Source organism: Coturnix japonica, chromosome 1 (assembly GCF_054131305.1).
Source record: "Coturnix japonica strain WE chromosome 1, WE-NBRP24, whole genome shotgun sequence".
Lineage (NCBI taxonomy): Eukaryota > Metazoa > Chordata > Aves > Galliformes > Phasianidae > Coturnix > Coturnix japonica.
In genome coordinates, this window is record NC_140663.1 from 128,776,752 (window position 1) to 128,804,140 (window position 27,389).

Consider the following 27,389-nt stretch of genomic DNA (forward strand, 5'->3'; position numbering starts at 1 on the left):
TAAATGTAAATGATGACATTTTTCACCTCATGCATGCCCTGATTGAAAGTATATAGATTTGCACATATGAGTCCTGAGGAAGTGCTTGATGTTTTCAGCTCTTCAGATTGTTTTTCTTGCTTTCCTGAACTCTGACTCTGCCATCCAATGTAAGTGCAGAAGCTCTGACTGCCAGCAGGGCTCTGACACAGATTTGAGTGCATGAGTGCCCCTGTCTCGAGTGGGGTACTTGGTTTTACTATGAAAAAGAAAAATCCTTAATATGGTAATACATGTTAATTAAACCATGCACAACTCCTGTGGTAAGCACAAGGAAAATCCTCCCCAGACCTCCATAAGAACAGAGCATCTTTTCACACTTGTGCCTTTAATGGCAAGAGTCTCATATGTTTAACCTTTGAGCTTATATTTTCAATCTGTAAGTGAATTCTTGTTACAATGGATTGGTTTCATCTTAAAATAAGAGGCAGAAAGATAACTCCTTGAATACACTGAATAAGGTACTGCAAGTTTGTTGTGATAAGGATCCGAAATCAGTTGATTGGCATCTAACATCATAGATTTATTTATGGCATATCAGGTGTGACAATGACACATGAAGGAAGCCAGTTCCCAAAATGACTGTTAAATAAGGGCCACGATTTCAGTGCCTGCGCTTGAGACTCCAAACTTCTCTCTCATGAAACCACAGCCTCTGTTGCAATTTGGACAGGATATCCAGCCCGTAAAAAGGTGTCTCATTCCTCTTTTAGAGCATCATTTCATGGTACCTTCAGGACCTACTTGTGGCATTTTTCAGTGTTACCATTCCCTGTCAAAGTGCATGTATATGCAAGGTGCTGTGCTTCCAGTTCTGCATCAGGCTGAGCTGTGAGCCCACCTGTGGCCTTAGTCTGGATTTGAAGGAATCGCAGGTTGAGGCACTCAGAGGCAAAAGCTTCCTTCCCTTTTGGAAGGCAGGAAGGCAGGAAAGGGAAGGGAGGAAGGGAGGAAGGGAGGAAGGGAGGAAGGGAGGAAGGGAGGAAGGGAGGAAGGGAGGAAGGGAGGAAGGGAGGAAGGGAGGAAGGGAGGAAGGGAGGAAGGGAGGAAGGGAGGAAGGGAGGAAGGGAGGAAGGGAGGAAGGGAGGAAGGGAGGAAGGAAGGAAGGAAGGAAGGAAGGAAGGAAGGAAGGAAGGAAGGAAGGAAGGAAGGAAGGAAGGAAGGAAGGAAGGAAGGAAGGAAGGAAGGAAGGAAGGAAGGAAGGAAGGAAGGAAGGAAATAGAAAGAAAGAAAGGAAGGAAGGAAGGAAGGAAGGAAGGAAGGAAGGAAGGAAGGAAGGAAGGAAGGAAGGAAGGAAGGAAGGAAGGAAGGAAGGAAGGAAGGAAGGAAGGAAGGAAGGAAGGAAGGAAGGAAGGAAGGAAGGAAGGAAGGAAGGAAGGAAGGAAGGAAGGAAGGAAGAAAGAAAGAAAGAAAGAAAGAAAGAAAGAAAGAAAGAAAGAAAGAAAGAAAGAAAGAAAGAAAGAAAGAAAGAAAGAAAGAAAGAAAGAAAGAAAGAAAGAAAGAAAGAAAGAAAGAAAGGAAGAAAGAAAGAAAGGAAGAAAGAAAGAAAGGAAGGAAGGAAGGAAGAAAGGAAGAAAGGAAGAAAGGAAGAAAGGGAAAAAGGAAGTTTTTGCTCAGTTAGAAAGACTGTATTCATTCTATAATGAATCTGGGTGGTGTTGAGAAGTAGGCAGAAAATTTTCAACTATAAAAGCTTTTTCTTTTTTGCATGGGCATCATATTTGTCATGGCAAAACTTTAGAAATTTCGGAGAAGAAAGCCTGCAGGTTCCTCACCTAAAATAAAGTATTCCCTGGATTTCTGCATGTTAATGTCATGTTCGGTGACAGCTTTGGAGTCACAGGAGTAAATGATGCTGCCATTCCAATTTATACTTCTAAAACTCTCAGAAATGAGAAAAACAAATTCAACTGATTATCAAGAAACTGGATGGACTGTTCTTGCACTAACTCTTCACTATGACAGCTACACTGACTGCAGTAGAACTGCAAGATCAACTAATGTGTTCCACTAAATTAGAAGCAGACTGAAACTCACCAAGTAAAAAATTATATTTTCTCAATATGAAACTCCTGCTTTTAACTCTCTTTTTTTGCTTTGTGTTCAACTGTGCACTTACAAAAGGAGATTTTTATTTGTCAGTCCAGGTTCTTCCTGTTCCACATTTCAGCTCTGCGGTTTGCTTTTGCCCAACCAGTAGCAAATGTAGTCTATATCCCAAACAACACACACTGAAGGAAAAGCAGCTGCTCACTGACACTGCTCTCAGTGGCACACAAATCTTGCACTTTTGAAGAAAGAGAACAAATACTTGTGGAAAATACACACGGAGTTCGATGCTCAAGAGTTATAAGATTAGGTCCAGTGTATTGACTGGGGAAATAGCCTGCAGGCCCTAGGCCAGCAAGGCTGCTTGCCAGTGACTTCATTAGGGCTTTTGCCTATGAAAGGGCTGCCTGTTTAGATCCTGGAAGCTTACATCAATACGTCATTTTGTGTGACTAAAGTAAGCAGAACACGTCCAAAGCGCCGGCCAGTTGCGGACCTCAGCCTGCCTCCATTTGCAGGCAGTGTCACTCTTAGGAAATCAAGTTTTGATTTGGTCTGAGGCTCTTTTCTATAGGACTTTCATCTCTGACTTCAGTTGACAGAAGTGTTTCATGCAAAGGTTGCCCTTCTCTCTTATATCCTCCCACAAAAGAAGCAGGCAGCCGATCTCTGATGCAGACTGCATCCAGGAATTTCACGTGCCTCAAAACTTTTGCAAGTTTCGTGTGGCCCTTTTCCTCCTTGTGATCACCCTCCCTGCTCTTCAGCCTTACCTGACAGTAGAGGAACACTCACAGCACAGAGCTCCTCTGCAGGGAGTGGAGCAGGGAGGAGAGAGTTAGGGCTATAGTGTCATAGCAGGTGCAAAAACTTTGCACATCTGGCTGTGGACACTGACATACTTACATTGCAAAAATCCTATGAGGTGCAGTTCCAGGGGTTCAGATGAGAAAAGGGGAATAATTCACCAGTCTTCTTCCTGGGCTCCAGGACAGTAGGAAGAAGGACAGACCAGGCCAGTGGGCAAATTGCTCCTGGGGTTACAGATTTATGTCAAAGATGAAGAAAACAGAAAAACTAAGGACAGTGCTCCAGCTCCTTGTGTTGGAACTGTACACAGCACCCTCACTTGAATAGAACAGGGTCAGGAGATGCAAGAATATTGCATTTTTTACTGAATATTGAAAAATATCTAGCGAGCATGTCACAGCTCTATGGCAAATCACCGCCCCTCTAAACTTTTTGAAGATAGGCTGTACTTTTGTCTTTCCCATTTGCTTTTATTATTTTTCCCATAAATTAATTGAGAACACAGATTTTAATATCTTCAGACTAACAACTTTGCTAAAGGATAAATGGGCAGCAGTTACCTTACTCCCACAAATAAAAAGCAGCATTACACCTGGAGAATTCGTCCACTGTTTGCAGCACAGCAGTTCCAATGATTTCGGAGGATTCAATTAGGACTATGTCATCACAAACGTGCAGCAAGTGTCACACATATACTTGTTACTCTGCTGCATCAACGTGGATTTGAGGATTTGATCAACTCACCTTCAACATCAACATTTCATACACTTCTTAGTCATTTCCCCATGATGACCTCACCAAACCCTCTCTGAAGCGACGCTGAGCCACTGGATGACTCCATCCTTCCCACGGTGCAGCCCTGCTCCTCAAACCATCCTCACTTTCCTTTCGCACCTCTTTCCTGCTTCCCCCTCCTCCCTGCTCCTTTCTCCTGACCCCGCACCGCAGTTCTGAGCCGGCTTCGCTTACCTCTTACAACACACATCCTCGCAGCGAAGGGAAAGGAGAAGCCAAAAGCACAAAGTCTATTTTTAGCAGATGGGTTCTAATTATACAAACTTTAGCCGGGGTTACCTCTCCCTCTACCCCTCTCCCCGCCCGCTCCCCCCACCCCCCCTTTTTTATTTTTCTCCTCCAGTTCCTGGGTTGCGCTCCCTTCAATCTTGTCAGCTGTAAAATGGGTCTCTTTTTAACCTATAATGGATCTGCGAGATTAAAGGTGAAGCCATGAATTAGCGGCGGTGACAGCCCAGCACGCTGGCCCCGGCAGCGGGGGGTCTCCCTTTGTGCTCGGCCACTCTGACCCCCGGTGCCGCTCCGCGCCTGTGGGAACCGGCCCCGAAGAATGTCGGGGTGGGGCGGGCGGCCGAGCTGCCCCGACCGCTGCAGCCCGCTTTCTTCCCCCGCAAATATTCTGACATCAGCCCGCCGGGCCGCCTGGCAGCGCCGGCCTCACGCCTTTATGCCTCGCCGCCGGGGGACAAAGAGGGCTCCGGGGGGAGGGAGAGGGCAGAGGGGCGGCTTTCCCAACGCAACTTTTTCAGGCGTCCCTAGGTACGTAGTTGGCTTTTAGTGCCGGGGTGGGTTTTCATGCCAGGTGTTGGGTTGTGGTTTAGGTGCAGGTGCCGATGGCAGAAGAAGGTGAATTACAGACGCATTCTGGTTCTTAAACTTGAATTCTGCAAACGGAAACAAAGAGCAGCCCCACTGTTGGTCCACCACATATTTATTTTTATAAGTCAAAAAACCTTGTTAGAACCATAATGAAGGTACAATGTACTTCCAGTTCCCACCATGAAAAGCTGCGGTAAGGAAATGCCACACACCAGACAACACCAGATCGAGATAAACAGCAGTAACAGGAGCTCAGGGAGTACCTGGGAACTACATTGTCCTTTGTGTTCTCTACTGAAATCTAGACAGTGCTGTCTTCCGCTTATTTTCTAGGACAAGCAGCAAAACTTTTCACGATCCTTCCCAATGAATGTACTAATTAATCACAATGTGAGTCTTCATTCTAGCCAATTTACCAAGCTGGGGAAGAAAATAGTTCTGAATGCTCTTTCTCAACACTTCCAAAGCAACACTACTGCACCTCTCATTACAGCTATCGCAGTCCATGTTGCTTCCCTGGGGGATACAAGATCAGGTTGGATATCAGATAAAATTTCTTTTCACAAAGAGCGATGATATGCTGGCACAGGCTGTCCAGGGAGGTAGTGGAATTGCCATCCCTGGAGGTGTTCAACTGTGTGGATGCGACACTGAGGGATGAAGTCAGTGGGCACGGTGGGGGTGGGCTGACAGTTGGACTAGATGGTCTGAGAGGTCTTTTCCACCCTTAATGATTCTATGACTCTGTGAAAAGTTGCACAGAAAGAATGGCACTGGAGGAAACAGCATGAAGTCCTTTTAGAAGCCTACATCCAAAGTAGTAAGTCTTGCCCTGGAGAAACATTAATATTTGTGGAATTCTCCCATTTTGCTCTTAGAGATCCCAGGCCACTTGCTTATCTGCCCCACGTGGAGTAGTTTGACAAATAGTACATCTTTTCACCTTGCTGAGTCCTGAAATTCATGCGAAGAAAGTCCCAACACAATCTTGGAGTAGAAGTTAAAGGAAGTCTTCCCTAAGAGAAGACAAGTGCTACAACCTGCTTTGTTCCATTATATGATCTCATTTTATCTTTTCCACTGCTCACCAGACTATGACTTTGGTAGGAATGTGAAGAGATCTTCTCAGTGTCTTGAGGATCATAGAATCATAGAATGTCCTGAGATGAAAAGGACAATAAGGATCATCTGGTTTCAACCCCCCTGCCATGTGCAGCGTTGCCAAACACTGTACCAGGCTGCCCACAGCCACCTCCAGCCTGGCCTTGAATGTCTCCAGGGATGGGGCATCCACAACCTCCTTGGACAACCTGTTCCAGTGCATCTCCACCCTCTGAGTGATCCAGTGAGGATCTGGTGAAGAGCTGGGAGACAGCTGCCTTGCTGTGTATGGTATCATATGGTAAACAACAAGTCAACATCAAAAAGTACTCTGTTCCCCTGCAACACAGGCCTGGGACAATCTGAGTCTCCTGTAGGCTTATTGGCAGCAGAAGGGGATCCCAGGGGGAGGTAATTCAGCCCCAGGCTGAAGTCATCTCCAATCCTGTTGCTGTGTGATACTGCTTTTTGCTGAGCCCTGAACAGTTTATAACTAATAGTTTATAGCAAATAGCAATACCTTTTAATTGTCACATAAGTCATTTATTTGTGCAGGAAGGATGGGATTAAAAATCATTTCACATGACCAACACTCTTTCGAATTTCAGTATCAATCCTAGAAGAAGAAACTCTGACAAAAACAATCCTTTGTCAAAAACATCACAAGCCAAAGTTTTAAATTAATATGTATTGATGTTCCTTTCTGATACTGCTCACTTAGAAAACAGTACGATACATTTCATTCCCTGTCACTTGGGATGCACTGAAACATCAAGCTTTTAGATGCCTGCAACTTCTTTCATATACTACTGAAGGCAGCCAAAATGTCTCCATTTGAAATAGAAAAGTATTTTATGACCTTCTTTTACGAAGGTTTGTTACAGTGCTAAAGTCCATTCCAGCTCTGCCTCTTTTTTTTTTCTTTTTCTTTCTTTTTTTCTCAGATACCAACTAAATGGCATTGTGAGAAAAGTATAAAGAATTTTTATTTCCATTAGATTTTTATTTTAATCACCTAAAAATCATTCTTATGGAAATGAGAAAGACAAAAAGATCCCTCAGGGACTGAGAAACTTCACTGATTTGCATCATTAACACTGAAAAGAACTTGCCTGGAAATGGCCCCTTCACGTTTTCTTTTATTTACATTTCCAGACAAAAATAAAATTAATTTCAACAGAAGGTTTCTTCTAGATTCATATCCCATTTTGATTAACCTACCTATTAAAACGTGAATGTAGCTCACTGTGCTTTGAGGGGCCAATTGACTCTTTGTTATACTGGATCTTTCTGACACCCCCCCCTCCCCCCCCCAAAGTTTTTTACCCCATTTGTAAAGGCTTTGCAACACGGGGACTCTCAGTGATCACTAATTGTATTAACATTCATAATTAACACCGGTAATTGTTAAAACGCTTTTTGAACAATCGCCATTTGCAGCAGAGAACGAGAGAAAAGTGACCTTCATTTAGCCAAACTCTGCGCCTTTCGTTCAACAAGGCTGTCCAAGCATAAGCAAAAATGAAAATACAGAGACCACTAAATCTGTATTTAAATGCAGACAAATTTCTGTGATGAAGTAGCTCTTGCCAGGCTCAAATCGAAATTTGAGACAGTTTACCTTCTTTGTGTCTTCCAAAGAGTTTTCCGTAACAAACTTTCAGTGTCATCACTAATAGCAGCTCATGCCAAGGATTACTTTCTTAAAACTGCTACTCAAGCCTTGTGATTTGCAGTACACTTCTTATTACAGGATACATTATGCAGAAACCCTCTGCTATGTGATGGGACATGGCAACCCTGCTGTGAGAATGCCTATCAGCGCTTCTTTTAAGGCCCTTTCTCAATTGTCAGCAAAGTATTTTTTAAGGTTAAAAGGTGTAAAATTATTCTGAAATGCTTTTCTGACCTGTCGTCTATCACTGCAAAAAGCTATAGTTCATTTTTTTTTTCCTCTCGTAAATTGTATTTTTTAAAATGTGATAATATTATAAGAATGAATGTAGGAAGAGAAATATGGTTTTCTGTGCTTTTCATGATATTTTTGTAATTTTTTTCAGTACTGATCCACATTAACATTGTGGGTCCCTTTTATTTCTGATTTTCTTCATTATGATTCTTCCTCTCCCATGAGTCAGTTACAATGTGCAATTAATAAGAAATCAGCATTTTTTTTTCCCCAAGTCTTTTCATTTTATTTTTTTGTGGATTGTTCAAATGAATTCCTGAATCATATTCTCTAATGTAAAAGTCAAATGCAGCAGGGTCATGAAGCATAATCTCATTATTCTGGCATATAAAGCTCACAAGATCTGTCATTCTTCAAGTGCTACCTGTACTCTGATTGAAACAACATTGAATATCAGCAGGAAAACTAGAAGAAGGCTTCTATTCTCCAGACTGGTGGCTGGCTTTTGTGGCTTTGCAAGCTGCTTAACTCTCGATTTCCCAGGCTACGTAAACCATTTGAGGTCAATGATCCTATAGTTTTAAATCCTGTGCACAAGAGGTTACCATATCCCATTTTCTGTAGCTTAGAATTTCCAATTGCAGCCATTTATATGCCAGCACAGTGCTGGGAGACATCTGAAATCACTTTATACTGAATCTCATGGTGTGTATTCTAGCATGGTTTTATCCACGTGTACTGGAGAACTCAGCCTTGTAGTTAAGATGTGTCAGACATGGAGGAACTGAATGACCCCCCTGGTATGTGATTATATGCACACAGCAATGCGTGCTGCAGCTGATGCCAGGAAGAGTACAAATGGATAATGAGGAGGAAAAAGATGCTGTGCTACTTCTATTCCTTGAGTTGTGTGATCTGTACCAGAAGAATAACATATTTATGCCCTGGTCTATGACATAGGTTTAAAATGGGGCAAAAATCTAAAATGGCATCATTGTTTTTCACTAAAATTCTTGTGGGGATTTATTTCAGTCTTCTCTCACACAGACTAATCTACTTCTCTTGCAATACCAGCTATCAGAGTGGCATCACTAGAGCTTTGTTCCTGCATCTCTCAATGCTTTTCGTAATAAGAAGTTCTCCCACACAGATGTGCAGGTTTAGCTCTTACTGTCTGCTGGCATTATCCACAGAGAGAAGGCAATGGCGCAGTGTCTGCTTCACACTGATTTTATTACATATCCTCTTTATTAACTTTGCTTTTTTACTTCAGGAGTCAGGACCTGGCCCAGCACCTCTCAGAGCATGGGAGACTGTGCTCAGGCCACGTGCTCCTGCTGGCACCTCAGCTTTTGCTCTTGGGTGGGTGCAGGATAGGAGCAAGCCTTAGCTTCACTCAGCTCTGGGTGCCAGGAACAAATGTCTGGACCCTGGACATGAGGACAGAAAGTGAACTTTCACATCACCACACCAGAAGGGGGTTACACATGCAGCATCTTCAAGGATGATGACCACCTGGCCAGCAGTGACCCTCTAGCATCTAGAGAGGCCTCCAGTACATGCAGTCCAAACCCCACTCCTCTGGGTGTCCATGTTATGCAAAATGGAGTGTTTCTTTTAGACAGTAGGCCATGGCATTTATAAAACTACTCCCAGAGATTTTGAGCTCTAGTAATTAGAAGATTATTACAAGCACAGAGTGTGAGCAAGGTCATTGTGGCCTACAACAAATCACTAAAACCTTGACAATTCTAGATGAGATAATTACAAATACCGTTAAGTTAGATCCTAATAAGCAGACTCCTTAGTTTTGAAATTTATATTTTCACTAAGAAAAAATACAAAGCCATCAAACTGAATGGCCGGTCCTTTATTCCTTCCTGCAACTATTCTGAATGCTATCTAACAATACTTGTGTCCTCAAAACTCTACTTCTTCCATAAGGGGCTTCGAGGAGGTGATGAAGTGACATCTGCCTTTGGCCCTCTCTAGACACTGTGTCTTTGGAGAAGTCTATTTTCTGTTCACTCTTTGCATTGTTAGGCATGTCCAGAATCCCAAGAGTACTCCATACATTAAGAAATCAGTTTACTCCCTAAGCATATAAGCTAATCCCCTTAAGTCTCATCCTTTCAGAAATTTAGCCATGGGCTTAACAGTAAATATGTCAGCAGTCCCTTGCTTACTCTCAAGTGTTATTTTAAACATATATATAAAGTGTTTGTTGTTATTGTCCTAGCTTAGCTTCAACACGAAGAGGTTATAAAGTCACTTAGCAAACATAAAAAAAATAAAATAAAAGCAATAGACAATATGATGCTATCCAGTTCTCTGTGACTAGACAGAGACTTAAAAATCACTTGAACCTTGCCAGACTGACTTCCCAGGGATCCCAGTTGGGGCAGAATTCATGTTTGAGCATTTTAAATTCAGATGTCTTGGTCTGAAATCAGGATTCCTTTATCTCGTTGGAAAGATGCATGCATCTTCAGAGGCACTTCATCGCATCCTAAGGCAGGCACCTAAGACCCTAACAAACACAGTTCTCTTGTGTCACCAGTAAAGAGATACATTTCACAGAGCTGCAAGTGCTTGGGAAGCGGTTACAGAGAGCAGTTACTGTTCTTCTGAACAACTTTTGAAGTTCTGTATTGAATTCCTTCTACATCCAAACTCCAGCTGTGACCAGGGTTATTGTCATGATGATGTTATGTTACGACGTGCCTTCATATCCCCTCTCATGTAGTCAGGTATTGAAATTGCCACTATGGAGACAAAGTGTAAGAAAATTAGAATGAACAGATCTCAGGAAACCAAGGATGTGTGTTTTCACATCATCTCAGTGACATTAGCCGAACATCCACAAAAGAAAGTCTCTATGTAAAGTAGGTGCCACTTTGAACATTCCTGTGTAAAAGGCCGTCAGTTAAGTCATCAGGTACATCTAATCAACAAGCAGAGTGGAGTTTCCTGATGGACTGCCATGGAAGTCAACTGGTGATCATGGCCTTTCTGCTTTACTACCTGCCAAAGTTACTTTGCAGGACCCTGTGCATGCATTGCTTTTACAGTTGTTGTATTTGGTCTAACTGGGGCACTGAGCACATGGGCTCGGTCACTCCTTTGGACTGCAATGGAGTGAGATTTCTGCTCCAGGAGTCTTTGTCCAAAACGGGGTTTTGATAGTGGAAGGATGAGGTGTATCTCTGCGTGCTTGCAGGACTGGGCAGACGTCAGGAAATAAAAGAAGACAGTCAGCCACAAGACACGTTCAGTATCAGCGTGCTCAAGATGGACATGCTATTATGTCTACAACTACTTACTTACTTATTTTTACAGGTGCAAATTAAATAAGTGGCCAAATGATGTAAGCAGTGAACAAGCCAGCTTTAATAATCAGAGAATCTCTGGAATTAACAAAATGAAATAAAATAAAAAGACAGCAATGCTTTTATTTTCAGATTTTATAATACAGAATGCCGTGTATTTTTCTCAGTAAAAGAGACTGCTTTCAATCTGTGCTTTTACACTGATGTACACTTACTTTGAATACATTGTTTTCACCTCTCGGATATAGTAGATTGTTTTCTAAGTACTGCCAGAAAAAAAAAAAAAAAATCTGTGCTTTTTCCCCCTTTTTATTTTTTGAGGATATTCATAATTTTCCAAAGAAACCTGTGTTGCTGTAAATCTGAGGATTTTATTTGTTTATATTTATTATTTTCATGTATTTATTTATTTTGCATGCTGCTCTGGTTAGTCATCAAAACAAAAGCAGTGTCTTCTTTAGATGTGTTCTGAAAAGTTAAGATAGAGTAGAATGTAAGGGGACACAAACTTTTGGCTTGCTTTTAAAATCTCAGTGGGTTTTCATATACATACGTGTGCACATAAACATACAGATATACATTTAAAACACAAAGAAATCAGATGAGGTAACAGCACCCCCTTCTGAGAGTTAGGACCAAAACTTATACCCTCACTTTAAACCAAACAAGGACACTTTTCACCATGGTGCTTCAGCTTTTCTACATGCAGCAGATACTTCATGTTTTGACCTGCTGTACTGAAATAGGGAGGTGTACACAATATTAACCTGGAATTTATCCATTCTTCCCTGTAACACTGAAATAACTGCTTAGTTACAAAGCAGTAATTAGAATTTGGAGCTGGGAAGTCCAAAAAAATTCTTTTGTTCAACACAACTATTGAATGAGTTAATGCTTTATATATATATATATATATATATATATATATATATATATATACATATATATATTTTTATGAAAGTCTTGCCTTTGCCTTTTACAGTCCATGTGTGGTGGAGAAAGGTGTGAAGGGTAGAGATAGCTCAGCAGGATTATCACACAGTTCTTCATCAGGTTAATTGTCTGGGAGGATGGAACCTCATTTATTTTGAATGGGGTCTCCTCTTCCCATTCCTCATCAGCTCTGCTAATCCTTGTCTGTGGACAGGGCAGGGAAGGACCAAGCTCCCATTTTCCTCTTGCTTCAGATCAATAAACAGTTTATGCAAGCTCTAGTGGGATTATACTCAGAGCCATTCAACATCAGAGGGGCTGAGGAAGGACTCCTTATGAGTCTCCCTTACTGCATACCTAACATCAACCAACATCAGCTATCCCTCCTTTGGTCTGGCAGCACAGTTGACCCACCTATTTCCAAGCTCTAGGAGATAAAAAAAGACAAAATGGTTTCTTGCCTCTTCTATCCTTTCTCAGTGTCACATTTTCCTCCATGTAGTTTCATTTCAATGAGAATGAGAAGGTATTTCCTTACTTGCTCAACATAATATGGGCTCAGCAGAGCACAGTGTGGGCAGTACTCCTGTAATGCAATGAAAAGCATCCCTGTGAATGGCTTCATCTCACCAAACAGAGCAGTAGGGGCTTTGGAACCACCTGGGCAGTCCCCAGCTCACCAATCCAGGGCCAAAATAAATCATACCAAATAAATAACAAGAATAGTGCCACAAAGTCCTCACAGAATTAGCCTGAGAAATATAGCAAGGGCAAGAGTCAAAAGGAGAATATGAAGAGTACTTCTCAAATTCCCATCTCTCGCTGTAAACAGACTTGTGATATTTCTCAGCACACACACTGTATAAATAGTAGCTTGCATACATGTTGCTGCAAAAGAAACTTCTGAAGGGTGTGCAACACAGCAACCAAAGACACAGCAGAACGGTATTTAAACTGTAATAGAAAGAAAAACATTTAATGAAGGGTGCTAGACTCTAACGAAAATAGTGAAGGAACTCGCAGCTTAAAGCACATAAATCCACATGAGATTGAGCTATGTATAATTTACCATGATAAATCTGTGCACTATCAGAAAGGGTCACAGCATGTACAGAAAAAAAGCATGAACAGAAGATAAGACAGACACCATTCTCTATTTGCAGTCCCAAGAGAAAACAAACAAACAAACAAACAAATAGAAACAAAAGCCAGTAATACTGAAAGGGAAAGATGGTCTTCCAGGGTGTTTATAAAGGGATACACATAGGAGTCAATACAACAATACCATAGTATCACGAGGAAGATACTGCATCTGATAAAATAAATCCATGAGATAGCATTGAATCTGAAGAATGAGCTCTCAAAACAGCTTTTGCGGCCCAAGTGAGCAAGCAAGATGCTGAGGTGGGCATGAATAATGTTGCTACGACAAGGACTTATGAACTAATTATAGTATGCATACATAGAAACACCTAAGACCAAATTATGACGGTTACTGGTTTTTTGCATTATTTCACAGAGGGCTTTTGTTTGTGATTAAGAGCTACATCTACACACAGAGAAAGTGCAAAACTTAACTGATTTGGGCAATTAGGTCAAACAGTGCCTGCATGTTTTGGATTTCTCAGTTCAAGGGTAGCAAGTGTGCATGCAAAGGCCTAAGTTCCCACCAACACACACACACAGATCACAATATTTATCAATTCATACAAAATAATAATAATAATAATACAGTACAGTAAAACTAATGTACAAGTATATCTATTTTATTAGAGAGTTAATTAGGACTAGTTGCTGGTCAAATAGGATTTCTGCTACAAACAAATAATCACATCTTTGATAGTCCTTTGTTAATTTAACAAGTACAATCACTGCATCTCAGAAGTATCTTGCTGGATGGGCACAAAGGAAGTCAAGCCCCCTTTGGCCAGAAAGGAAGACAGACCCTATCTGCCACAGGATGTCTTCTTGGATTAAGGCTCACTGGGGCATGGGGTTCCTCCTAGAACTACTGCTGTGCTACTGTGCCATGCTGAGTGAATCCAGTGCTTCTTGATAACCAGTGCACAAATGTGGCATCGGATGGAGGCATACCATTGTACCTTGCTTGCTCCAGCCCCTGCTCTGCATATAGGTGAGCCACACTGCAAGGAGAAAGTACAGCAGGAAGGAAGGATCAGTGCTGGAAGTAGTAGCAGGCTGTGGGCAAGGAGAGCTGGAAGCCTGTGCACAGAGAGAAGGAAGGGAAAATCAGGATGATGAGTGTCTGAGTAAAGATTATTATTGAAAGGCAATATCTTTCTGTGCTTGTGCTTTTCCACTTACACAGCCAAAAGCAAAAAGTGCTGCTTTTAATATTGTTCACAACGAAATTCAGAAAGGAAACAGGAAGGAGATTCAAAAGCTGCACTTCACAAGCTCCCACTTTTGGGCAGATGGGCCAATAATTTTCAAGCTGTGGTCCACTGTGACTTGTACTTCAGGACTGTGTTTACCTTGTGACTTAGTGCCAGCAGTACCGCTGGATAAGGCCTTTCAGCAAATGAGCATCAAATCCTATTTTCAAAGATTTAAAACAAAAATGAGAGCAGCAACAACAAAGGCCTCATTAAAAAAATTAGCTCTGAAGAAAACTTTGGCATGATACTCTATGTCTTGGGCAATTCCCCCCCATCAACTTTTGGTCTTTGATCATGGATTTGTGCTTTTTGAGAAGTCTATTTGGTGTGGATTTTGTAGGCATTGTGAGATGTATACAGTATCAATCTTTCTCTGTTGTTTTCTAGGTAAAAAACATACATCATGTAGGAGAACAATTAAGGCCCACATAAGAGAAACAGTGACATTTAAGTTGGCTAAGAGGCAAATAAAAAATTACCAGTGTTTTCTAATAAGCAGACTCCACCTTCTTGATGTGATTTGAAAGAAGCATGGCTGGAGCACACGTGTGGCCATGAAGCTCAGCATTATCAGCTCAGTGCCTGTGCTGAGACAAGAAGCCTCTGCTTCTGTGCTGCTGCAGTGATGAGATCCGTTATTTATCCATGAGCTCCTCTTCTTCACATGAATAGAAAAGTATACTTCAAAACTTAGAGGTGCTGAAAATTCCTGGTCACCCTGAACAACAAAAGAATAGTGTGCACTCTGGGACAACCCAGACTGAAAACGGCTGGTCGGATGTCTGACTGTGACAGACAGCTTACACAGCTGTTTTACAGGCAAAATGGTGAATGCCTATTTCCTTGTCTGACACTCTGCCCTATAACCAGTTTACCAGTCTCTTTTGTTTTACTCTGCCACACTCAAAGCTTTTGTCTTGTCCTTCCTATCTAACCCTGTTCTATTCTCTGTTTACTGCCTCTAGTTTCTCCGACTCCACTGATCTCATCCCCTCACTGGCTGGGATGCAGCCTTGGTTTGAGCATCTGAATTGATTCACAAGGCACATGTTTTCTTCTCTTTCAAAATCCTTCTGAAGCCTCTCTCTGTCACAGCAATTATGAGAAATGAACAGGTGTTTAATGGTAGAGATAAAGAACACTTGAGGAAGGTAGACTAAAACTAGACAAATCAAAACATGTAGGAAGGCACATTACTGGTTTCTGTCTCCCACATTCCACCACTCACATCTCAGAGCAGCATTTTCAGAGAAAAGATGATATTTAATTTAGTCTGACATTATCCTGGCAAGTGCAATATAACAAATACATGAATAAACACCACTTCAATGAACCAGTGAATGGCCCAGACTTATAGTCCCACTGTATGATGCTGAACGGCTTTTTAGGACCAAGCACAGTCAAAGACCAAATAACTCACCTCTTCTGGAATGCCAGCAGCAGTGTCCTCAAACACCAACTCACATCAGTGAGAGTAACATCCATACAAGGGCAGACATTTCTTCCAATCCAGATGTGCACCATGAAAACATCAGATCTCATAAGTCCCTTCAGAGAGCTAAGGAAGCCTGACTTCCAGCAAACCACTACAGCCATGTACCAAAAGCCTCTAGAATTAAGAACTGCAACACAAAGACAGCAACAATTGATTTCCTATATCTGTGATTTACAGCTACATTCAGATAAGCAGGATGCATGCTGGGGTAGCAGAGCACATGCAAGTACCACAGTACAGAAATATTCTGCTAGAACATTTTCTCTAAGAGAGCAGAGGCAAAAGTCAAGGTGTAAAATCACATATTTTTGCCCCATTGCTGCTTCCTTTGCCTTCCTTGCTTCAGATGCCTTTGCCTTTTCCAAGGTCTCTCCTTTATCAAGAAGCAAAATACGTATATGGGGGATGCACATCCAAGAACTTTCCGAAAAATCTTAGAACAATGCTTGTCCCTTCCTCACAGTACCAGGGATATGAATTCAGTAGGTGCATGAGCTCTGTTCTCTCTCTCTGGACAGAGTAGGCACACTTTTGAGCCTGCATTTCTTCCCTGAAGCAGCAGTCACTTTGTTATTTGTCCAGCCAACATCCTTTTGTTGATCCATGAAGTTCTGGCACTGCAGATGTGATAAGAATAAAAACATTTAGGCAATCGGTTAATCTAACAAATATGTTAAATATAACGAGACAATGAGATCAAATGCCCACTGCTTTCATTTACACCAGACATAAATCTCAGAGAAAATTGCACAGATGCAATCAGAGTCGAACACGAGAAGTGTCTGGCACATTTGAGCTCTGCTACCCTGAAGATAAGACTTGAAAAAAGGACAGACTGCCTATCAATACCTTCACAGAGCACACCCTTTTGAGCTCTGTAAATACATTACATTCTCACCACAATACTTTTTTTTTCTTTTTTTTTTCTTTTTTTTTTTTTCTTCAGGGTTGTCTTTGAGCACATAAGTCCTCATTTCAAACTCAAGATTTTTAAAGCATCCTTCCGATACCTTTCCCCAGCTTTGAATTATTAGTGAGTTATTTAATTGTACCTAACGTTTACTAACTTTAGTCAAAAAGCCTCTGCCAATACACAAACTTATTTTTGAAATAAGTACTTTTAACAATAAAATACTTTTATAAGTTGTCAGTTGTTTGCAGGTAGCCTGCATGAGCAGGTTCTATTAATTAAAGGTGAGAAGGAACTTATTGGAGAAGGCTGCTCCAAGACTCAGAGGTAAATTTGTGTCGCACTTTAGTGTCTGAGTGTTGTCTCCAGATTCACACAATGACTCTTAGGGGATGTTTGAGCTTTCCAGACAATTTGTTTAATTAGAAACTCTCCTAACTGTTATAGGGATTATTTTTAAATCACTTCCTGACAACAGGCCTTAGTTTTCACCTTTTGTTTTTAAGTTCCTCTCATGACAAACCATTTTTCAACTTCTAACATTAAGCAAATACATTCTTCTCTCACTCAAGATAAGAGATTTTTAGTGTAAACAAGTTAATTTAACTTTTTTATACACTGTAGGTACATATTCACCTCCCATGTAGGCAAATTCCTATTCAGAATTAAATTTGCCCTGATCTGAAACAGTCCTCAATCATCACAGCATCAAATATGTGAAACCAAGAATTAATCATGTGTTAAGTTTAAATGACAGTGTACACATACAATATTAACGTGATTTAGTTGACGTGAACATCTCTTCCCACTATCCACAAGCTTCACAGGTGAGCGACACACAGCTTTATGGGATGACTCTTCATCTCACTGCCTTCACCACCAAAAATCCTCACAATATTGCCTAAAAACTGATCACCATAATTGTGAAATTAAACAAGAAACTCCCCAAAGTGTGACTCACTGTGCAAGAAGTTTCCATATAATTCAAACCACTTACATTTGGCATTATATTGGTGGGCTCAAAGTCAGCATGAGTGACACATCCAAAACACAAGATAGATAGAATTAAAATTATAATCACAGAATCTTATCATAGAATGATTTAGGTTGGAAGGGACCACAAAGACCCAACCTCCCTGCCATAGGTGTGGGCAGGGCTGCCCCCCACCAGCTCAGCTGCCCAGAGCCCCATTCAACCTAGCCTTCATCTCCAGGGGGAGAGCATCCACAGCTTCTCTGTGCAGACTGTGCCAGCATCTCATTGCCCTCAAACAGGCATACCTGCATTGATACATTCAGCCATACTGAAGGCTACAAAGCTGTCTGGTGGAATATTTCAGTTTCCTAGAATGCCACAGTCACTTAGATATTGCCCTTCAATTTAATATGTCTGAGGTTTGCAAGGCCTGCAGGAATGAAGGCAAATGTATCTAAGAGGATTTCAGCCTGCCCTCACAGTATTTTTTCTCTGAAGTTTTGCCAGGTTTAGAAAGCTAGAGAAAGGGTTCAAAACTTGTGGAAACCAGTTCTGAATAAAAATAAATCAGCCTGAGTCTTCTGGGGGGTGACAGAAAAGAAGCTACAGCATATTAGTGTTTTTCCATCAAATTTCAAACATGCTGGATAAAATGGCACGTGCCACCCAACCCATGGATACAATCACTTTGAAATCTCTGAGTAATATCACAAGCGTGTGAGACTGTGTATGTATGCATAGCATGCAGAATGACACACTAGTTCTGTGAGCAGACACAAACACTGAAGTTCACACAAGACTTAAATACATGGAAAGCAGAGCAGCTGGGAAGATTCCAAACATCACGTCTTAGTTACTTAATCACCCTGCAAACACATTTCAGATGACTCTGTTTTTATTTGTTTCATGTTAAAATGCAAATCACATACCCTAGTTGTAATGAAGCAATAAAATATAAAATAATTTTTGGCAAAAAGATCTTCTAAATAGATTTTTTTCCCTCTCAAATTGGCTTGTCAGATACATCCTCTGTTCAGTTTTAGTTCCTTCTCTACATTGCAGTTCTTTTGGTAGGACGCCAAAGCCTGTCAATTAACAGTAAGCCTATCCCTTATGAACAGAAGCAGGGACTGTGATCATGTTCAACTAAGATCAAGGATTAGTAAATCAGCATGGCACCAGATTGCAGACACTATTTAAACCCCACAGGCCTGCAAGCCAATGCAGCAATATTATATTCCAGCTGGATGTGGAGAACAGAATCACACAGTTACAGGGTAACTCACTTTTTACCTTTCCTGTGCAGGCAATTACAAGTCAACTTAAAATGAGCCCTGATTAAATCATGTTGGCTTTCTCAAATGCCAGTTAGGAACCATCCACATGCTGCCTCTGCTGGTACCTTATCAAGAACTCTCTATCAAATTAAACATATTTCATTACATCCACAATAAATGGAGACTGGATTTTTTACAAGCAAACCAAATGTTACACCAGAGCTGTCATAGAGGTTTCTTTTTAGAGCTTAAGCACTGTAATGCTCTCTCAGCCTTTCCACGGCACATGGGGTTGTTTCAAGGTTGTTTCTGCCATTTGCTACAGAATCAGGCACATGGCACACGGTGAAATATTTTGTTGGTTTAATAAACAGTTTGACCTTCGAGCTTGATTTTCTTTGCCAGGAAATGGCTACCACTGCAGTACGTATCCCGTCTTTGCTATAAGCATTCCTTCCCCCAAGGAAAGATTTCTTTTCCCTTTTATTTATTTATTTTCCTTGAGAAAGGGGTTGGTTTCTTTTATCCCAGATCAAATGACAAGGGAAGGATCTGAGATGTTTACTGCCAGGTAAAACACAAAGTCATGGATGTCCAGGGGGACCTCATACCACAACCCTAATACCAGGCTGAAAACAAATGATATTATCAGAAAATGATCACAGAAAGCAAGCTTTGCTCAAAGAGAAACAGCCTTTATTAACCTCTCTTTGAAATAATCTGAAAGCAAAGTCAAAGCACAATGAGGAAGGGTTACCTGTCCCGCTGTTGCTGACCTACCAACTGTGTTTAGTGGGAACAACGTGCCATGCACTGCTAAACTGCTCATGTTAACACAGCGATAGGGCTGTAACTAGAGAAGGCTCTTGGGTCTTTAGTGGAGGTTTTGCTTTAATACTGCCTCCCCTGCTGCGCATAAGTTTCTACAACTACAGAGTAAAACAGGACGAAAGGATGGTGCTGTGATTTTCAGTTCTGAAATCTACATCTTCTTTTTCCAGGTAAAGAATGGATGAAGAAGGAGAGAGGCCACCACTGAGGGGTCCTGACCTAGTTCTAAAATAATGCTTTGGGAACTGCCTACAGCCCAGCAGCGCCTTATGGCACCGCTTGACCAGATGTCATTTGAGATTGGCAGTGGACCACAGGAGAAGGGATGTGCATCCAGGTGTAGTATGTACACTTGTGCTTTTGTGTAGGAATCACTCCCCCTAACTTGACTGAGCCTTTATATAAATATATGTTTCTGAGCTGGTCACCACTGTCTGCTTTTGTAATCAAGATGGAGAAAAAAACATCTTAAAGGTATGGATCATACCACCTAAAGTAGGCTGCTAAAACAGGGTCATATTCTCCTCCAGTTACAAAGAGAACCTAGGGTGACATCGTCCACATATAAGGACAATTTATACTGTCTAAACTCTGCTGAATATCTGGAGATTACAGGGATGGAAATGTTCAAATGCCAACAATGTCCTGTTAATGAAAACAACCAATCTGAGGCTTCCATTTGGAAGACTCATTGAAAACTTAATGCGGTGTTTTTCTAGCCTAAAAAGAGAAACTACGGTTTATCTGTCCCTCAGACCCTGGACTGCAAATCTTCAGACAAAAGATTTCACCAACTTTGACCAGGACTTGCCTGGACTTATTCATCTGCATCCTTCTGAGAAAGGATTTCTCAACCTTTGTCCAGGATGTGTCCATCAGTGTTCCTCAGCAAGCAATGAGACACCGGTGCAAAAGAATAATCTCTTACACACATTCTTGAGTACTTTTCTGAAAAGCACATGAAACACAAATGCAAGTGCAATCCTGTCCCGTACCTTTCAGTACAGAAAGATTATATTGGAATGAATTCTTTCTTAAAATCATAATCTCTATAATCGCATTAACACCTGATGTTTATTGAATACAAAAGAGATGCCATGCAAAGGAATTATCTCTAGTGATACTATCAGTTCTGCCTCTTTAATTTGGACCCGCAAGAAAAGACAGTTTGTCTCATTTGATGTTTTTGCTATATAATTGTTTGTATGGATACTATTGGCTTGCTTGGTGTCTGATGGTCTCTGAACAGCTAAGCAGGAAAAAAGAAGTGAGCAGGCTGCAGAAGTTCTGATTGTAAAACAATTGCTCTTTGGAAATGTTACCATGCCAAGTGAAAATTCAAGAACTGAATGTAATTTGGCACTGCTAGAACTTGTTAGGGCTTTCTCTCCTCTTAGCAGTATCCTCGTGTGACAGGATTTGGTTATAAGGAAACTCCTAGAGCAATCCTGTATCGGGTCCATAAGGAGTTTGAAAGCCAGTCTGAAAAGAGGGTGGAGAGATGGCAAATGGAATGGGGATCTACAGGAAAAACAGAACGAAGCTTGATGTAGCCTTTCCAGTTGCCTTTAAAGCTAAGATGTACATGCCAAAAGCTCCTCTGTGCCCTTGAATTCTCAAATGGTGAAGTAAATGTACACAATAACATTTTTATATCCCCAAAACATAGAAAACTGTAAATTTGCCGAATCCCATTTATATGCCTATCTAGAAAACTTAAACCAAGTTTTAAAAATATACATTGTGCAAAATACGACTATTTTCTGTGGAAAATTATGTTTATTAATTAGAGGCAGAAATACTACATTATCACCACCACTATTATCTGACGGCTAATGTTTGTGTCAAACCACAAAGCTACCAACAAGAAGCACTACAGTTTCCTAACATGGTCTTTTATTCAAACAAAAAAAACCAAAAACCCACAGGTTTTAAGAATTTTTTTTCTGCTGATCTTTTGCTGAGCTTATCAAGCTGAGCAGTCATGGAATCAATCTCACTGAGGAGCTGCAATTTCTCCCCAATTCTCCCATGAAGCTTAAAATCAGGGCTTTGGCAGCAGCCCTCCCACCCACCCACAGCTTTCATGGATACAGATGTAATGTAATTTTATTTTTATCCCTTATGCTCTCATATGGAAAGTCAGAAATACATTTGCACAGTCACATAATGTCTATGAAAGCAGCAGGAAGGCAAATTCTGTCTTTGCAACTTAGGAAGTTAGGGTAGAGCTATAAAATACCACAGTCAATAAAGGAAAAAGAAAAAGAAAAAAAAAAAAAAAGAAAGAAAAAAGGAAAGCTTTCCTTTCCTTGCTAATTTCTGACAGCGAGTACATTACTAAATATTAGGATGGACCTACATCCTAGTTTAGTGTTTGTTCCCTTGTCTCTATGGACCATTTATAGTCATAAAAGCACAGGACTGGGGCATCCCAGATATTCCTTTCTTTCACGTCCAAGCAAATTCAAGCACCTTTTTAAGATTGTGTTGACAGTTTAACATATTATCATATTACAATAATACTCCCAGTAATCCTGAATTTTCCCAACGTATTCCAGTAATACATTGATTAGAGTTTATCTGTCTGACCTGAATTTCTCTTTGTTGCAGACTAAGGCTGTCATTTCTCTCCTATCTGTCTTAGTGAAGAAGAAGAACAAGTTATTCTCTCCCATGCAGCAGCCCTAACTTCAGCACCTACTAAATCATATCTCAGAATTCCCTTATTTTGGGCAAGCAGGTGAGAGACTTCATTCTTTCTGGAGCTTTAATCATTTTCACTGCCATCCTTCCAGTTTTCTTCTGAAAATGCAATTCCTCAAAATGGACAAAACATGAGTGACCTTGCTAGTACTGAGCAAAAGGGAAAAAGAACTTGACATGTCATGCATGCTGGATTCTTATCTTTATATCTCAGGATGATTGAGTTTTGTTTTGTTTTGTTTTTTGGCAGTTTATAGCCAATTTGTGAAGAAATGTGAATTCTGTTCCTGACTCAGTATGCTGCAGCCCCTCTCAAATTTGCTTGTTTTCAAATGTGCTGAATACAGTTTCTATGCCATAGTTGAGACTGTTAATGAAAACTGACTGGGGTCACTGACACACAGCTGCTCTTTTTCAATATAGTGAAATGTCATTTCATGGTGGGAAAACACAGAAAATATGGCTTTCTTTTTTACCTCTGATTACATGTAATCTGTACTATGTCTTGGTAATGTTATTTGTAAAGAAATTACCTGCAACAGGTCTGCATTTTTCACATCCCAGATTTACCAAAATGTAAGGTTTGAAGCCCGGCTTTTCTTGTTATAGTTTTGTTTTTATTTGCTTTGTTTCTCTGTACAGAATGAGTGCAATCAAGGGGAATATCCATTAAAGTTAAAGGATGGAGGGACTTATTACATGAGTTGTAGAATATTATTTGTTAAAACCACTGTCTTCTTGGTAAATATATCCAAGGCTAGGAGGAAGAGACTTGTTATGTAAGGATGCTTTGTCCTTCCAATTGCCAAGAGCAAGTGCATCATAAGAAATAAAAACAAAACAGAAAGAACTTACTGCAAACTATATGAAGAAAAAAATTCTCTTGCAATTCAAATGGATGTCAGGAGGGAAACCTGCCATAACAAATTTATTTGTAGGCAAAACAAATGTTTAAATATATTAATACAGCTGAGGTTAAAATATAAAGCATTAAAAACACTTGCTTAAAACATTTCATTAAACATCTTGGTTCATTTTTTTCCATTATCCATGTGTTTTCCATTATCCATATTATTCCATAGTTAAATTAAACTCCCACAAGGAAAAAGTATAGGAGGTTGCGTTCTTTCTTCCCTAAGAAGTCGACACCTGAGAAAGATATGTAAACAAGAGGAAAGAGTATTTTATTATGAAATGGAACAAGACTGGTCCTTCAGTCCTTTCTTTTAAATATGTCTTTAAAAGTGTTTTGAAGATTCTTTTTCTCCTAACCACGTGCACAACCATGATGTCAACTAAGTGTATCAGCTTGTGGTGTTGTACTCCTAAATTCCAGTTTCTGCCCTTAAAACAAAATCCAACAGCAGTGTGAAGAATAGTTTCCCTCAGAGAGTGTTCAAACCAGATACTCTGGAAGACACTACAGCAATGCTGGATCCTTCTGTCCCACTCCACCTTGCTTTGAACATCCTTGAGAAAACTTGAGTTGCACGCATAAACCTTTCCTGGAGATTAAGAACATTTAGAAAATTATTTTAAGAATGCTGCCTTTCTACCTGCCAAATACAGCTTCAGGGTGGGTCAGTAGACTAGGCAGCCTGGTGAGGACTCACTGAGATCAGTTCCATGTTCTGGGTCCCTCAGTTGTTGAAAAAAGTGAGCCATTTGCAGGTTGACCAGGAAAAGGCAAAGGAATGTTCAGAAGACTAAAAAAGACTTCCTAATGAACAAGGTTTTATCCTAGAGAAGTTGTAGAAGCAGTCTTCAAATATGTAAAGGACTACTTTAAATGCTTGTGTTTATTGATATGTGTTCTCCATGTCTGTGAAGGCTGGACAACACTGGACTTTCATGGAAACAAGAAAAATTCAGGCTAGGAACAGAAAAAGACTTTGTAACAGATATACTGGAGAAGCAGAGGGACAGATTACGCGAGGAGATAATGGAACTTCCAGAATCAGAGGCGTTTAAGAAAAGATTGTGTGAGACACCCTAAGGAACTGGAGTGTGTAAGTTATTCTAACTTGTGAAGTCTAGTTCTGCCCCTGAGGTCATGTCTGTGACTCTGCCTAAGGTCTTCTCTGAGCTGCTGTAGATGCAGGGAGAGTAGGATAGGGAAGTGAGTACTACTGATTAAATGGGAGGCTACTCAACAGCACATCCTGACAGAAACAAAGAGGTCTGTAAAAGCAGATAAAACTTTCCTGGGAAGCTTTAATCTGTGACTAGCTATCTAGCCTTGAATTCAGATTATACACTTACAAAATCTTAGAGAAGACTTGAATTTGAACTGCTGGAGAAGGGCAAGCATAAAGAACTGTTCACCTTCAATGAGTCAGTGCATATAAAAGGAGAGAGAAGCTTGTCTTTCCCACCCAAAGAAAAGTGCTCTTCAGAAGTGCCAGGTGGTGGAGAAAATCTCCCTTTAAACAAGTATTTCAAAAATCATCTTCTAAGTTAATCAGTATCTAATACTTTGTGATTATTTCTCAGCGTAGATGGAAGGGAGAAGATGCTTCCAAAACAATACGTTGGCAGACACCAAGGCAGAGAGCAACATTGTGCTTCCATAACAAAAAGGATAAAAATTTAGCTTTCTTTTCTCACACTCAGCGGTGTTTCACATAGACAAAAAAAGTACCACCATTACTTTATTCAAGAAAATAACATAACTATCCTTCTTGATGCATCTTGTTTTTATTCATCAGGGTACAATCTGTGTGCGTGTGTGTGTGTGTCAGCACATGACCATGGGGAGGGAGGTGGTTTAGTGTGCAGAATAATGTAATTACTCATTCTTGAATAAAAGGATAATTGCTGTCACAGAAACCCACACAATTTGCAGATCTTTTTGTTCTTTTAAAAATGATATATACAGTATTTCCCACTTCCTAACAGGATGCATCCTTTTCCTTCTCATTCCCCTCCCCTCACTTAAACTGAATTACATACATTCTGAGTGAATAACAGTGAATAAAAAGGGATACCAGCAAATGGGTATAGTAAAATATAAGCTTATCTGGATTTTACAAAAATAAAAGTAACCCTATCTCTCTGGAGTCACTGTAGTGAGTCACCGTTAGTTAAGAAATTGGGTTGCCAACAATGACAAGATTCCTTCAAGTGTGACTTTCAACAGCACACCTGGAAAAGGCTGGGAAAATAAGAGGTAGAGCAGAAAAGTACAGACTGACCAAATTCAGCTTAACTTTTTAAATTCACGTTATGGATATCACGTGTTAAGAGCAGCGATAACTGCTGTGCATCCTGCTGCAAGACTCTGCATATAGGGCAGATGGTGGGCTACGCAGTGTGGGAAGTGACCCAAATGACTGGCAACCATCAAATTATAGAATCATTAAGGTTGGAAAAGACCGCTAAGATCATCCAGTTTAACCACCAACCCATCACACCATTCCCACTAACTCAGTGCCACATCCATATTGTTTCTGAACACCTCCAGGGACAGTGACTCCATACCCTCCCTGGGCAGCCTGTGTCAGTATATCACCACTCTGTGAGAAGAAATTTTGCCTAATATCCAACCTGAACCTCATCCACAGTCTCCGTCTGATGTCTGTATGCCTTCCTCCTTCCTACCCTCCAGAAAGGTCTTTGGAAATGGAAGCAGTCATCATGGAGAGTTATTTAAGATCACTGAAGCCCTGTTGCCAGCACTGAAGAAAGAAGAGGAATTTCGTTCTCTTGCTCAGTCTAAAATTATATCTATACAGAAGCATCTGCCTGACTAGAAGACACTGGAGCAAGAGAAGTAGAATAAATACTGGGAACTGCTTTAACAAGACCTCTTAACATCTGCTGAGAGAATAAGCCTACTCCTTTTAAGTGGCAGAGAGGCTGTGTGGAAGGCTTTCAAAGGAGTCATGTGAGACAGGATATCAGACATAACTGTACCTCTATAAACAACTGTTTAGGAGTCATCACTTCTTATTTCAAAGGAAAATGTTTGAGAACATTCCTCCCCAGCAACTTTCCACTAAAGATATGCCTACATTGCAGTTATCTTGGATTTGACGGCTGCATAACTGTGGTACCATGATATCTAATATAACCCATGTCATAGTGTTTACTGGGATTTTTCTCCCACCTGTGGTTTCTACTGAACTTTGGGTTGCCCCAGCTCCATTGCTGGTAATAGCCTGTTATGCAGACTAATGATAACCCAAATGTCTTTTTGAACTTCTGTGTCTCGTATGTGGACATAGCCTAAGAAAATCTGGACCAGGGAAACACACTGTACTCAGATTACTGGTATGGGTCTGGCAAATAACTCAGCTTCCATGATGGTGCTCTGAAGTCCCCTGTCTGACAAACATGATGTTTTGTCCCCAAAAGCACCACTTCTCCAGTTTCAGGAACTGATACCTTGTTCCAAAGAGATCATGAAAAGATGAGAGAACAGGCTATGCTGCACCCCATCAGAAATAGTAGGCTGCCTGCTCATGGCTGCAATTGAAATTCCATCTGTTTGCAATAACATCCTTAGCAACCAAAAACAGCACAAGACGATTCATGTAGGTGAGGGGTATCTAAGCAGCCAACATTTCCAATGCAAGCTTTTCTCATGGGCCTCAAAAGCTAATTTTTTACAAAAATCTTGATTTTATTTAAAGCTCATCCAAGATATCTTCCTTGCTCACAGATTTAGCATATCAATGTTTCTGGGAAGTCATAATCATTGCTTTCATTCTATAGATTTCCTTGCCCTCCAACAACTCAGATTGTGTGTTGTCTCAACGATTCCCTTCAAGTCAGCTCTGACAGCTGAGTCAGACCAGAAGAATGGTTGAATTAAAAAGCCTGACAATCTTCTATCCCTTATTCAGCCAATAACATCATTTGTTCATTGATTGGAAATTAGAAAGACTGGAAATAGTTTTACTATTTTGTTTGCTGGTAATTTACAACTGCTGATTTTGTGCAAACCTCTGTATTTCTCATTTAGGGCCAAATCATTGCAGAAGGAAAACAGGAAAACCTGTAGTAAATT

The 27,389-nt window shown here is 40.6% G+C and overlaps 1 long non-coding RNA gene across 2 annotated transcripts in view; it reads left to right on the forward strand.

Moving 5' to 3' along the window:
- The window catches only part of LOC146762710 (uncharacterized), a 480,249-nt gene that overhangs the window by 422,431 nt on the left and 30,429 nt on the right, over positions 1-27,389 (forward strand). For both annotated transcript variants that reach the window (XR_014941841.1, XR_014941843.1), the window contains exons 2-3: positions 19,843-20,009; positions 22,286-22,415. This is a non-coding gene — a long non-coding RNA (uncharacterized LOC146762710). The remainder of the gene's footprint in view (positions 1-19,842; positions 20,010-22,285; positions 22,416-27,389) is intronic.